We start from the raw sequence: 15,438 nt of genomic DNA, 5'->3' as shown, positions 1-15,438 counted from the left end.
AAACTCCATATGGAGTTTGTTCTTCAAAGTGGCTCTACCAATTTATATTCCCACCAACAGTGTAGGAGGATTCCCTTTTCTCTACACCCTCTCCAGCATTTATTATTTATAGACTTCTTAAATGATGGCCGTTCTGGCCAGTGTGTTCATTGTTCTCTTTTTGAACATCAGGGTCCTATCTTCCCACCTCCAGGCCTTCACTCACAAGTTTGCCTCTGCCTGAAAAACACAAAAGACAAAACTTTCTTTATTTTATCTTTTCTTAAATATGACCTACCCTGTAGGGCCTATCTCTAATAGTGTTCTGTTGCAAAGTATTTCTCCTGTCAGAAGATCTCTCTTCTTCCTCTGAGTTTTCAAATCATTAACTTTATATTTCCTAAAATAGCATGAGCTCCCCTTTCAACTATGTGTTACTGGGTATTTCTTCTTGTGTTTCCTCCTAGGTCTTAAATTCTAAGTACTCTTGGACAAAAGACCAAAATTTTGACCCAAGAGATTATCAAGTGTTGCAAGTAGAGAAATAGAAGGTTCCAGAGACAGCAGAACCAAAAAACACAAACTTACAGGTCTGGACTTTTCCCCAAGACTAAGACAAATTTTAGTTAAATGCATTTTTTCTAATTTAAATGTCTTCTTAGTTTGACTGATGTTTGCCATGAGAACAGCGTAGTTGTCAGGGTTGGGAGATGAGTCTAAAATGAACCGACTAGGTGGGTAAGTTTGGGGAGAAATATTAATATAAGAACTGGAGATAACCATAAACAATCTATCTCAGAGTTCCTGGGTTTGAAGAAAGATCGCCTAATAATCATGATTAATTAATGAGTTCAAAATGAAACAGCATAATGAGTTTTTCTTTTAGTCAGAAAGGTGACTAAAAACATTTATGTAAGAACCTATTTTTCTGTGTTGGAATACACACACACACACACCCCCTGCACACCCACCAAACAGAACTAAATGTACCAAACCAAGCAGAATCAGGACCTTACTGGAAAGATGTAAATACTCTGCAACAGTAGAACTGCATTTGCAAAGGAGTAGATTGGCTTTAACCTGAGAACCAGGGCACGAAAACCATCCACGCAGACATCAATTTCCAGCAGAAACGCTGGAGTTTCTAACTACGGAGAACTACAGTTTTTCCGGCCCAGTGCACAGCATAAAATATATATATTTTTAAGTGGGCCAAATTTTCCTTGAGTTCCCTCCCTCTTTTTCCTTTCTCCTCGTTTGTCCCCATCCCCTAGTGTCTGTCACTACACAGGAACTGCTGGGAAAGCTATTGGGCGGCTGGAGGACTCAGTTCCCCGGCCCTAGTCGGGTCGTCGTGGTGGGTGGGACTCAGTACCGAGCTGATTTTCCACGATCTGGTTTCACTGCAGTTTTTCTCCACTCTGGCTGCTAGACTCCGGGCAAAAAGCAGGGAGTCGCCTTGGGGAACCCTCCCACCCCACCCCTCAAGGCGACCGACCGACTCCTGCGAGGAGGGCGCGCCGCGAGCGGACAGAGGCCTCGAGTGACCTCACCATGGTGCGTTTCAGCCTCTACTTTCTTTTTCAGTCTTTCGTTGCAGGGAAGGGGAGGGGTTCCAAAAAGAAGTCAAAGGCAGCAGGGAGAGGCTGTAAGGGATCCTTGGGGCGGGGGGAGAGAGAGAGAGAAAGAGATGGAGACGCTGGGAGAGACCCAGGCTGGAGCTGGCTGAGCGTGGGCGCAGCGCGGGAACCGGGTCTGCAGCGCTTTGCGCCTGCCCCGCCTGTTGAGCAGGAGCCGAGTAAGCGCTGGCTGTGGGGAAACCGGTGCAGGGAGCCGCAGGTGCCGCCGCCGGGTCTCCTCTCCCGCCCACCGCCCCCTCACCCCCCACCCCTGCCGCCCACTCTCCTGCGTTGGCAGCGAGGATCTGCTAGGTGCGCCCGGGAGCTACCGGCGATCCCAGAACGCAGCCCCGAGGTCTGGGACGCAGCCGAGTAAGTGGTCGCCGTGTGCCCGCGCGGGTCAGGGCTGCCAGGGGAGCGGCCCTCTCCGCGGCCCCCGGCCCAGGCCTATCCCCCACCCCTTTGGGAAGACTTCCTGAGCTCCCAGCTGTCTAGCCCTGGGGCCGGCCGGGTTCCCACGCCAAGGAGGAGCGAGGGCGCAAAGAAGACGGCGCCCGGGGCAGCTCAGGGCCCGGGGGACCCGCGGCGGCCGAGGGCGGAAGGCCAGCTGTGGGTGGGCGCCGGGCCGCGCCGAACTGGCGGCTGCGCTCCAGGGGCCCTGGCGTGAGAATGCCGGGAGCCGGGAGCTGCTCTCCCACGGCCCGGGCGCCGGGGGATCCGAGCCCGCAGAGTGAGGCCGCGCTGCGCGGGTGCGCGGTTCGCGCTCCTACGGGGCGGGAGGCTGCGATCCGGTATAGCTTAGCGGGGCCGCCCTCAAACTTCCACGGGGGCTGCCGGGGCTCCACCGAGGAGTGAATGTGCGTGCGCGCGTGTGTGTCTGTGCATGTTTGTTGGGATGTGTGTTCGCGTGTGTTTGTGAGCGCGCGTGTCTGTGTCGGGGTGCCCGCTGGCGCGTGTGTTAATTGCTGCTTGGGGTGTGTGATTCCCACTGTGATTTGGGGAGCAGTGAGCAGGGGTCTGCGTCTCCGTGCCCGGAGCCCGTCTTGGATGGGCTGAGCAGCCTCGCGGGGGCACTTGTGCGGAGGCTGCTTTGCACTGTGGTCACGTGGTTTCAGGCTATGGATTCCCTGCGTCTTCTTTTGCTCCCTCACTTCACAGGGTTGTGCCTTCCTTTTACACTTGGTGAACAGTGTGTATCTTCCGAAGTAAACCAGAAGGTTGAACGTGTCGCTTACTTGTGGCAGTGCATCTTGGTTTCCAACATATTGAACCCCTTCGGAATTTTAAGAACAGGTCATAAAACATAGTTCTAAATTAGAGCTTCATTTATAACGTATCAGAGTCTGTTGTGTGATGGTGATTTTATTAAATGTTTACCTCTTCACTAGAACTGCTCTTAGGAGGAACATCTTTGATTCTCTGATGACACATGGGTAAGCGTTGGAGTCTTCAAGTGATGGATATAGATTTTTATCTTGGTTCATAGTGTAATACTAATCTGTTGCTTTTCCTAAAACGGCTGTTTTTGTTTTGTTTCTTCAGGAGTTGTCATTTCCGGTACTATATTATGAAGAGTGGTAAAAGTCAATAATGGCAACAATATAACAAAAATATGAATGTCTAAAATTTCAAAGCAAATCTTAACTTGTCAAAAAGCCATGCAAACTTTATTAGGCATTTGGGGAGGTTGCCGGTGTAGTCTGCACTCTGTTCAGTTATTACACAGCTTGGTTTGTGGATTGCTTCCCGGGGTCTAGAAATTTTACATAAAACATTTGAGTCGCTGCATTTTGAGGGAGATAACCCAGGGTTCTCAGGTAATTTAAAGTGATTTTCGACCCAATAGAAAAATAAAAACCACAGAGTTAAATAAGCTATTCTTTTCATGTTAAAACAGCAGGCTTTTTGCATAAAACCTGTGTAGGAAAATTCTAGAATAATTAAATATTGTTACAGTAATTAAGCATCTCACATAAAACAGACACACTTGTATATTTTAAGATGTATCTGTTAGGAAACTGAAGTAGCTTAAGTTTATTTAATAGAAATTTGTAATTAATAGATGGCTACCTTCTGCTGCTTCTTGTGCTGTAAGATCTTTTTTTCAGTGCATGACAGAGAAAAAAGGAATTTTATTTTTCTCTCATTGAAACCCAACACAAATATAATGGAAAGTACTTATGCATGGTACAGTGTTTTATAATGTATGAATATAAGAAGCACCTTAAAGGTCTGCTACAAGGTACTTGGGTATAAAATAACATGTTCAAGGTACTTTTTTGTCATTCTTGAGAACATAGAAGGAGATGCAGCTTCACAAGGCTTGGTCCTCATATCTCTTATAACTACGGTTTATTAAGTGATCTTATGTTAAGACATTATTTTGAAAAACTTTAAATCAATCAAGATTGGATTAAAAATATCGGATTAAAATTGGATTAATTAATTGGAATGAATTGGATTAATTAAAATTGGATTTAATCCAATATTGGATTAATAAGTAAAGAAGTAAGTGAATTCAAATTGTTATTTCCGTTATGAATGTCAGATTTGCCAGGAAGTTGCTTAGCTTCCTTTTATTTGCTAGGAAATAAAACTTTTATGTCATTGATTTTTATACCACTTAATTATAAATATTTACCCAAGCAACTTTTGTTAAATGTTACTATTTATTACTTTTTTGCATATTTGTGGAAACATATTTTTCTTTCTAAAATATCAGTGATTTCACTGGTTTTTCATCTCTAGCCTTCTAGATGTTTTCAGTAAGCATTTGTTAGGTGGCTGGGCAGTAGTTTTTGTTAGGTCTCTCTCTCTTGATACAAGAAGAGTTTTTTGCCATTTTTAGGTCTTTAGATGAATAAATTTAGCCACTCATAGACTAGTTGACTCATTTGACACTAGAGTAATTTTTTGGCTTTCCTGACTTACATATGCTTCTTCTGTTTTTCTCAAACGGTTTGAAAGTGTCTGACCTAGTTTGTTTCTCTGTCCCCTGAGTGTAGGCCAATAGGCTTGCACTTTCCATAGCCTTGAGGCTTATAGAGTATGAACGGAAGTATTTGCTAGGAGTGAGGGGTTTTAGGCCAGTCACCACCATCAGCAGTAGTTTATAAAACTGGAGGGACTCTGGGCCATGTACCCCCGTGGGCATACCCCCTCACCTGGCACCCCCCCACAAAATTGTGATTATCAACTGCTTGTAGTTGCTTTCCTGGAATTCTTTCTGTTAATAATCTTTTGTTATTATTATTATTAAAATAAACCCTCCCTTGCAGAAAATCAAAGGCAACTCAAGTTAATTCACTCACCACCTCCTCCTCCTCACCACAGTAGGAATTAGTAAGAAGCCCAAAGAAGACAATGGCTTTGGGAGCGAGCACTCTGGGAAAGGGGTCTGGGCAGACCAAGGAAAGCTTCTTCATTCTGAATTTTTTCCAGGTCTGACATAATTCTATTTGCCTTTTCGCTGTGTTGCCTTACATCAAAAATACCCATTCAGACAGGTAACCAGACAGAGAAAGACATTTATCATATGATGTCACTTATGTGTGGAATCTAAAAAGCTGATACAGAGGAACTGATTTACAAACCAGAAATAGGCCCACAGACACAGAAAACAAACCTATGGTTACCAAAGCAGAGAAGGGAAAGGATAAATTAGGAGTTTAGGATTAAAATACAAAACTACTACTTGATATAAAAACTACTTTATATAAACAAATACAAAACTACTACTACTTCATATATATATATATATATATATATATATATATATATATAAAGCAGGTAAACAATGGAGACCTACTGTATAGCACAGGGAATTATACTCAGTGTTTTGTAATAAATTATAACAGGAAAAGAGTCTGAAAAAGAATATACCTACATATGTGTGTGTGTGTGTGTCTGTCTGTGTATAACTGATCACTGTGCTGTACACGTGAAACCGAGACAGCTTTGCAAATAAACTATACTCCAATTTAAAAAAATACCTGTTTATATATCTGCATCACTACCAAATTCAAATCACTCTCAGGCTGTTCATCCTTGGATTCAAGATGCCTGGCACATGGTGGGTGCCTAATAAGCTTAATTGTGTTATCTTCGTAATTATTTTTTTCTTCTTCATAGTTATCGATTCAAGTTTTTTGATGCGTTGGTGCTGTGGGTATTTGGTTTGGGAATACTGTCTCTGGATTAGCATCTGTCTTGTGAGGAGCCTGCAGGAAAGAACACTGCTGTGCTTTTTTCCCATGGGGCTTGCAGCTGGTTCAGAGCTGCTTGTAACTGCTCATTCACCACTGCCCAACTACCTTTTGTCTTTCTAAGTTTACACCATTTACCCTCTCCCCATGACCTGTGCTTATTGACTTCCTGAACATTCCACTTTCCTTGGGAATCTACACTAACAGAGGATTTGTTTTCTACACTTTGACCAACTGTAATCGCCTATAACTTAATTCAACTTCTAAGCATTGGATCCACAGGACTGCAGTCCACCTCCCTGGGCCTTTCTGCCCAGCTGAAGATGCTGAGTATTTCATATTCTTTTTCTGACCTCAACCCCTTGTCCTTCTGATAAGCCCTTTTACTCAAAACCACTTACACCCTCCTCTCCGGTGACTACTCCTTAGCCATTTCCAATTTTCTCAGGTTTTTCTGTCTTTACTCAGTGCAATGATTTTGGCAAGAAATGTCAGCTGTGCTCCATTCCTCTGCTTTCTTGCTGCTAGACCTCTTAGCTCTTGATTCCCACCAACTTCAGCTTCAGGGGTGGTTAATAGCTCTAGGCAGTTATTTTATTCTTTCTTGGATAATTCCTATCAATTTCTCCATGAGACATGTGGCAGAGTTTTCCAGTCCAAATTATCTTTAGTTTTTTCATTCTTAGCAGGTGACCTTATTTCCAAATTCAAGGTGAATATTAAGATTGATTTAGCAAGCTCCTTACCAAGATTTATCTTGAATGTGGAAGGCATTCCTTTATTTGACCTGTTCTGAGCATAATAATTCTTTTCTTATATTGAGCTATACTATTTGCCTTTATAATACTCATATCCAAATTTTTACCTTTTAGAGTACTTATACAGAAAGCTTTTACATATAATATTTGAGACATGTATGGCTTCCCTGGTAACTCAGTTGGTAGAGAATCCACCTGCAATGCAGAAGACCCTGGTTCTATTCATGGGCCAGGAAGATCTGCTGGAGAAGGGATAGGCTACCCACTCCAGTATTCTTGGGCTTCCCTGATGGCTCAGATGGCAAAAGAATCCACCTGAAATGTGGGAGACCTGGGTTTGATCCCTGGGTTGGGAAGATCCCCTGGAGAAGGGAACAGTATTCTGGCCTGGAGCATTCCATGGATTGTATAGTCCATGGGGTCACAAAGAGTCGGACATGAGATCTCTATGGTAATGTTCATTTTCTTCAACTCACCCTTAATTGGCATAGTTTGAATATCTTATTATCATCAGGGAATTTCTCCTTTGGGTGCATTCTTGTTTTTCTGAAAATGTGGTCCTGAGAGCTGAAGCAAGACGAGAGGACTAACATAATTAATCTCTTCTAAATACCATATGGTAAATCATCCTAAAATCAAATCTGGTGTCTCTTCCACTGTATTTTTTGCATCTATACTACACTGTTTAATTAGGCATCTTTTTGCATTCTCCTCTGCACGTATACTTCTTTTCCTCAGTTTGCACATTTGGCCACTAAATGTGGGACTTTAAAAAATAGTTACTGCAACTAAATACAATCTTTACCTTTAGTTAGCCTATTGTTCCAGAGGGTCAGGATATTTTCGGATTTTAATTCAATGAGACAGGCTAGCTATTCTTCTTCATTTAGAGGCATGAGCAGATTTAATCAGGATACAATTAATACCTTCTTCCAATACCTGTACAGAATGGAGAACGGGCAGAACATTTAGCCCCAGATGCCTCCCCTCACGAGTCCCTGAATTAATCAGCCATCTTTAGAAGGCTGTTCATGTTGTGTTATGGTCAAGTAACTCATTCATCAGAGTTTACATTCCTTTGTGTGGCCCGAGTGGGTATATTCTGTGACAGACTTGATCAGATTCCTTGCTGGTGTGCATTTCCACTTTGTGCAGACTAGCTGTCAAGTAAACCTGTAAAAACAGAAGGAAATAACCCCTAGGCTCCTCTGTAATGATGGGTTCCTTGTGTCTCCCTAGCTGGTAGGTAACAATGCTTCACATTTTGGGTGTGTACAGACCATAATGTTGAGAATCTAGCCTGGAATCAGTGTCAAGTGCTCTTGGCTATAAAGTTGGTGGAATCCAACTTCTGTATTTTGAGAATTGAGACCATAGCAAGATTCCTTGCTCTCTATCAACCCTTCCTTTATCATAATGTTTTAAAAGATGATTTTAACTGTTCCCTTATCACATCCACACACGCTTTCAGTACTTTGTGGTGAGATTTTTCCAAATTAATGGATTTAAACTCTTTTGGAATATTTAACTTCATACTCTTGCTTGGACCTTAAATTTGTTACTTTGATTTTTGCCTTGCTTTTGCCAGGATGATGATATTTTCTTGAAGAGCTGAGATGAAACCATACCAGCATCCGGTAATTCTGCCTGTCAGTCAGGTAGCATCGTTTGAATATCTTTGCCGCCAGCAATCAGTGTGCTCTTCCTACAGCTAAAGAACATGGTTAGCACTTCTGTATCTGGCAATAAGAATGAGAATTGAAAGAACATTTTTTGAATTTGTGATTTTTCAAAACACATGATTTTTCGAAAGCTTCAGCTTACTTTATGTTTTAGGACACACTTTTCAGAGGTTAGTCCCTCTTTCGTACCTCATGATGAAGTGTATTATGGATTATGTATGTCTCTGAGGAAGATGCAAAGATTATGACAGTCCTGCCTGCCTGAAGTTAAAGTCCGTGTGTGAAAGATACCAGCACCAGAACAGTCTCAGAATTACACAGCAGCACTCAACTGAGAGACTGATATTTGTGCTGCAGTTGTATAAGTTCTCAAGAACCTCAGAAGCTGTAATCCCACAGGAGGGAGGTGCTGAAGAAGGCTTTCTGGGGAAGGTCTGGTGCTTAGGGGAGGTTTTACAGCAGGACGAGGTTGCTGGATGTTGCAGGACCTGTGGGGTATAAATATATGGGAGGGTGGAGAGTGTCAGAGGCAGACGAAAGGAAGGGGCCGTGCAGGAGGCAGCTGGATGTGTAGGTGTGAGAGGTGTGCAAGTGTGTGTGAGTGTGTGAGGGTATGTGTGGGCGAGAGTGTGTGAAGGTATGTGTGTATGTGAGGATATATGAGGGTGAAAGTCTGTGAGGGTGTGAGAGAATGTTAGGGTGAGAGTGTGTGAGTGAGAGAGGGTGTGTGAGGCTGTGAATGTGAATGTGTGAAACCATTTATGGACGGAGAACTGCATGGGCAGTTCTTCACACCCCGCAGCTCTGTAGTGCCCCTTTGCAGGAAACGGGATGACATCCCATCCCTTTCTAGATTCCCTGCCCCTCTCTGGGTTTCAGGGGAGCTGGTACCTCCTCAGCCTTTACATCTCAATCTGGGCTCTGCTTCCCAGAACCTTAGTTACTCTTCCACATCTGCAAGAGCTTGTTATGTTTCTTTGCACCTCCCTGTTCATCCCTCATCCTATTATTATTCTCTGCTATAATTTATTTATTGGACTATAGTTGATTTACATGTTGTGTTAGTTTCAGGTATATAGCAATTTGAATTGGTTATACATATACATACATATATATCTATTCTTTTCAGATTCTTCACCCTTATACATTATTACAAAATATTGAGTATAGTTCCCTGTGCTATACAGTAGGTCCTTGTTTATCTATTTTATATATAATAGTGTGTATATGTTCATCCCAAACTCCTGATTTCTCTCTCCCTCCCTTTGCCCTTTGGTAGCCATAAGTTTGTTTTCTATGTGTGTGGGTCTGTTTTTGTTTTGTAAACAAGTTCATTTGTACCAGTTTTAGATTTCATGTATAAACAATATCATATGGTATTTGTGTTTCTCTGTCTTATCTTCTGCTATAATCGCTTCCTGAATTGTCTGCAATGAGAGGAGGTACCATCTCAGGTTAGTTCCCATTCTGTTCACAGACATGTAATAGAAGTGCTCCAGAAATCATGAGCATTCGATTGAAATTGTATGATGTGAAATGGGCAGCTGGGAGCAGTGAGTGTTGGAGAATATTGGTAAAAAGATTTACGGTAAAATGGGGTTAGGTTACAAGATCGGGATGGCCACTGAACCTTTCTTCATTAGGTTATGTGAAACCATTTTGTTTTTTTGAGTTTTGGGGAAGGGCTGTGTGGCTTAGGCACCACTTTTAATTAGACTTTCATACATCAGTTTGAACACTTCAGAGTTTGGGGTGCACCTCTAGACGTAACAAGGAAATTGTGTGGCTCCTCACCTTGCATCAGGTGTTTCCATCCATGAGGTTGACAAAGCTTAGAACTTTAATACTCTGTCTTTTAAAAAGATTTGTTTACTTACTTGGCTGCATCGGATCTTTTGTTGCAGCGCACAGACTCTCTAACTGTGGCGCATGGGCTTAGTTGCTTCACAGCATAGGGGCTCCTCATTTCCCAACAAGGGATCAAACCTGTGTCCCCTGCAAGGCGGGGACTGCAAGGCGGATTCTTAACCCCTGGACCACCAGCAGAGTTCCAATTCTGTGTATTTTTATTAGATATGTTGCATTACTAGTCTAATTTTATATGTATGCACTGGAATTGTCAGCTCCTTATTTTCAATTCTCAACCATTTTGCAACTTCAGATATGCTCAATTATAACTAGTTAAATGATATGTGGCTCATATGATTAAGTTAAGTAAATATGGGACACAATTTCACTGTTTCATTAGTATAATATGAACTTTTAAGTTGTGTATTTGTGAATATAAAGCTTAACATAGGTTAATTCTTCACCATGGATGAAGAATTTAGAGGATTACAAATATAATGTGGAAGACACTTGGATAAACATACTAACATTATTGAGACTTGATGTGTCGAGATTTGAAGCAACAGATTTTTATGCTGGATTAGCACTGTATGTTTCCAAGTGTGATCAGCAAAAGGCAGTCCTCCCCATGAAAATTCTGGGTTAAAAATTCATTTTTTTCAATGTCTTAATAATATTTGCAGTCACTAATGATAATTAACATTCTTCTTTGTTCATCTCCACAGCAAATAACAGTTTCATATTCCACAGCCTCTATTTCTGGGTCTTTTTTGTGGGGACTGTTTATAATAATGTTCTTAAGCTCTTACTGTGTCATCTTATGCTAAAGAATTTTCCCAGTGGAGCAAGATGTGATAGTTTTGGATAGAGTCTGAGGGTAGCAGGTCATCCTAGCTGAAGTCACTATCTCTCACCACCTCTGTCCTAGTTTATCTTACTTAGGCTGGATTATCCCTACACCTCACTTGACGGCTTGTCCAGGAACAAGAAGACCGGGTGTCACGGGTGTCATAAGGTTACTCTCTACAAAAGTTTCTCTTCCATTGGTCTTGCCCCACAGTCAACTCTTTTGGATTGATCCATTCCTTTGGAGTGGACACGGGGTAACTGTTCTATATCTTTCTTCCCTATTAGTTTTCTTCTTTGCTGACGAAGGAATGTCTTAACCGGAGGTGGCTAGAACATTTTTGCTCACCTGCCTTGATTATCTATCTAAATCAAACCAAGTAAAATCTGTTTAGTTCTTCTTGTCTTAATATTGGCTCTGTTTCAGTGCATGGTGGATGTTGGGAGCTGGGGTGTGTCAATCTGTTTTACACACAGTAAAATGGCATTTGGCTTTTTTTTTTTTTTTTTGCAGTAACTGTCCTTGATAAAAAAGCATTGGTCATTGCGTGAGTACCAAGAATTTTTGCTGCATGCTCGGTGTCACACAGCCTTTTAAGTGGTGTAGAAACCCCGTGGTGCTCACAGCATCAAGTGGATAATCTGACAGCATACTTTATGTCTAACTCTGGTCCCGTGTTTCAGTCATGCTCCTACTTGAATACTGTGTAACAGCTATATTCTCTTGGCTGCAGTTTGTCACCCGACTCTCTTGTTTTGCCTTTTTCCTCTGCACAAATTTTTCTGCTCCTTGGAATCCTTTTTCTTGTTTCCTATGCTTTGTTGTTCTTACTTACTCAACAAGGCTCATCTTAAGTCATTTATTTGAGGAAGCACTTACCAAAGTACTGTGTCAGGGTTAAAACAGGCTTTTCTGTGTCCCCATGACACAGAACACCTCATAATAGAGCACACTTCACTAAATTTGTGTGTTTTTATTCTGTCCATACACTGACTCCTACACGAGACTCTCCTTTATCGTCTAGTGTTGGCTTGTTTTCGTTTGATTTTGTTTTTAATTCCTGAAACCACGTCCTTTAAAATGCAGTAATAGGTGCTTAATAAATAACTTGCAGGATGTATGAATAAATGAATGGTTGGATGGATGGGTAAATCCAGGAGTTCAGAGAGACAGAAAGATTAAAGATTTTACGTAGGTAGAATAATTATAAAGAAAGGTCTTAAAGAAAGCATGGGCTCCCCAGGGGGCTCTGTAGTAAAGAATCTGCCTGCCAAAGCAGGAGATGCAAGAGACGCAGGTTTGTTCCCTGGGTCTGGAAGATCCCCTAAAGTAGGAAAAGGCAACCCACTCCAGTATTCTTGCCTGGAAAATCCTATGGACAGAGGAGCCTGGTGGGCTACAGTCCATAGGGCCGCAAAGAGTTGGACACAACTGAATGACTGAACACAAAGAAAGCACTTGTGATGAATTCCAGGACAGAATATGAGCTTTAAGAGGAAAGTTATAGTCTTGTCCAGGATTGGAGAGAAGCATGCATCCTTGGTTGATGGAGAGTGAGTGTTAAGATGAGAGTAAAGCGGTGGTATAGCCACACAGTTAGTGAGACTTACAGTTTTTCATCTGTGAGCAGTAACTATGCATTTGGTAAAATAACTCACAATCAGTATATAATTGTTTGAAATAAAAAGGAATATATTTTCAATATTTAACACATTCAAGTTGTTCCAGTTGAAGTGTATGAAAAAATCCAGCTTTACCCTGAAGCACAATTGAAAAGAGAGGAGTGGTTTCATGTGTCTTAATACAGCTATAGATATTCTTTTGGTATAAAAATTTTGAAATTTGAGAAGTGATCATTTCATAAAGGTTGCTTGCCATATAGGATCTGAAGCCATTAAAATCCATCTTTCTGTGAATGGAACCTTTGTTCCTGCATGAGTTTGGAACATCATGGTCACTGGAAAATTCTGGTCTCCTTGTTTTGCAGATCTTCCAGATGTTGACAAACTACACTTTATTATAGAATAGGAGAATAATCACATTAATTAACATCACCATGATCTCATCAAGAAAACTTGAAGTATTGGGAAGCTGCCCAACTGCCATGGTAGATGTACACGGGGCAGCTGTGGGTTGAGGAAGTTTTCCAGTTCCCTCTTTTCAAGCCAAAAATCTGTCCTTAAATAGAAGAAAACTATAAATAAATTATTCTTTAAATTAGAATAAATATTATTAAATTTTAAAATAATAACTGTTAAGCTGAAAATGTCAAATTAAGAAAAGTTACTATAATTTAATGTCACTGCAAAACAAAACCCACAAGAGTGGTTACTTCTTGTGTTTACAGGTAGGTGTAAGAACAACTTGGGAATTTCAGAATAATGATTTATTGGACAATAATGAAGTTAACAGAGATCAGAGCAAGTACAACCAACAATAGGGAGAAGGAGCACAGTAGAAGTTCTGAGAACAAACGGAGTTTACCTCCCCCAAATACATACATTTATAACATTCATACCCTAAAGCCCCTACCCTAGAAAAGTCTACACAGGCAGCATTTCGTTAGTTGTAGAATGATGACATTGCAGCTGTCATGTGACTTCCAGGAAGCTGCACAGTGCCCTTGGGAGAGAATGAGAACGGGAAGGACACAGGGTGTCTGAGCGCTGGCATGAAGGCAGCTCTGACCTTGCACGTCCTGTGAGTGACTCTTGAGACATCCCCCAGGGTGTGCAGAACTGTGCACACACTGACAACTACTGCTTTGGTAACCAAGCCTTGAACAAAGAAACATCAAGGGGCTAGAAAGATATAAACCTAATTTCAGGCAATAATAGTCAACGTTCATTAAGTACATACTATATTCCAAGCACTGGGAAAACCAAATTACCCTTCTTGAACCCCCTGGGAATTGTTCTACCCTCATCATTTAATTTAAGATGCGGAAGCAAAGTCAAGAGCAGAAAAGTAATTTGCCTAAATATCATACATCAAATTAGTGGTGGAACCAGTCTTTTTAGCCAAGCATCTTTTAAAAACTACGTTTACCACCTTAACCACTTACATATAGGTGTTTCTGATGGTTTGCATATAATCAATAGTGTTTTTAAAATAGTCAGATTAGACTCTGTAGCATAATGAGCTTTAGAGTTAGGTTTTGATGGTCTATGAACTTCCAAATAAAACACATAAGACAAGAAAAATTAATACATTTAGTACAAATGATAGAAATATAGTTTAACTAAAATAAAAGTATTATTAAATTTTCCACCAGTCTAAAGTTATGACTGTGATATTTAGGAAATTGTTTTCATATTAATTCTTAAAGAATATTTTGTTGGATTTACAACTTAAGGTAAAGAGAGTTTTTTTCTTCTTTCAGCCCATACATCTTTGTTGCACTGTCTGCTAGTCTTTATTGCTTTGGTGAAAAGTAAGTACAGATCATATCATTTCCTCTCTGTTTCTTTTTCTTTAACCTCTGGATATTTTTTAAAAAGTTTTCTTTTTATCTTTGAATTTCAGAAGTCTGATAACATTATGCCTAGCTGTAGTTTTCTTTGTGTTTATCATGTATGAGTTTTAATGAACTTCTTGGATCTGTGTTTGATACTATCATCAAATAGAGAATGTTTCCAGCCATTATTTGTTCAAATATTTTTCTACTTCCATTTCCTCTCTTTTATTTTCTGGACTCTAAATGCATATATGTTAGGCCTTTAGGTGTTGTCCTACAGATTTCAGATCTATTTGATCACTCTTTGTTCTCTTTGTGGCTTTGTTGGAGTTATTTCTATTAATTTGACTTCATGTTCACTGATCCTTTCCTCTGATGTTAAATGGAATTCTGTATTTCTGTTGCTGTGATTTTTAGCATTTCCAATTGTTTCTTTTTCTTTGCATTCTGTTTCTTAATGGAAACCCCCTCTTATGACTGCTATTCAACTATACCACTGGATTCTAATGTATATTTCTCATGGTTGTTTTATTTATTTATTTAAAAATTTTATTTTTTAACTTTACAATATTGTATTGGTTTTGCCATATATCAAAATGAATCCACCACAGGTATACATGTGTTCCCCATCCTGAACCCTCCTCCCTCCTCCCTCCCCATACCATCCCTCTGGGTCGTTTTAAAGTTCTGTTTGATGACAGCATCTGGGCCAATTCTTGGTCTCTTTCTGTTGACTGTTTTTTCTTGATTGTGGGTCACTTTTTTCTTCCTCTCCTGATGTCATGTATCGGTTGTGTGTGTCATATAGCACATATGCATCTTAGCTGAGGGGTTCTTGGTGTTCTGGTCTCTCCTGCAGCTGCTAAAAGTCTGATAAAAAGACTCTGACCTGTGGGAGATTTTGCATCTTCCACCACTTCTTCTGGGATGAAAATAGCACAGGTCTCATCTCTCCTGGGGCTTCTTGTCTATTTACTTTGGAATTTAGTTCATTTAGATTTCTTGTAGTCCTCCACTGAGTTTTTTTCCCTTAAACTTGGCTA

General features: G+C 40.8%; 1 protein-coding gene across 8 annotated transcripts in view; it reads left to right on the top strand.

The window, feature by feature from the left end:
* Window positions 1–1,275: 1,275 nt before the first annotated feature.
* Window positions 1,276–15,438, top strand: part of GUCY1A1 (guanylate cyclase 1 soluble subunit alpha 1) — a 72,291-nt gene continuing 58,128 nt past the window's right edge. For 3 of the 8 annotated variants that reach the window (XM_061384350.1, XM_061384357.1, XM_061384351.1), the window contains exon 1: window positions 1,844–1,970. The gene's annotated coding sequence lies outside the window, so the exon portion shown is untranslated. Of the gene's footprint in view, window positions 1,537–1,586; window positions 1,778–1,843; window positions 1,971–2,857; window positions 3,032–14,320; window positions 14,372–15,438 lie in introns of those variants that run through there. The other 5 variants (XM_061384349.1, XM_061384353.1, XM_061384354.1 and 2 more) reach the window with 4 other exon arrangements.

This window comes from Bos javanicus, chromosome 17 (genome assembly GCF_032452875.1).
Source record: "Bos javanicus breed banteng chromosome 17, ARS-OSU_banteng_1.0, whole genome shotgun sequence".
Lineage (NCBI taxonomy): Eukaryota > Metazoa > Chordata > Mammalia > Artiodactyla > Bovidae > Bos > Bos javanicus.
The sequence above is the reverse complement of the archived record's forward strand: the minus strand, read 5'-3'. Positions and strand labels throughout refer to the sequence as shown.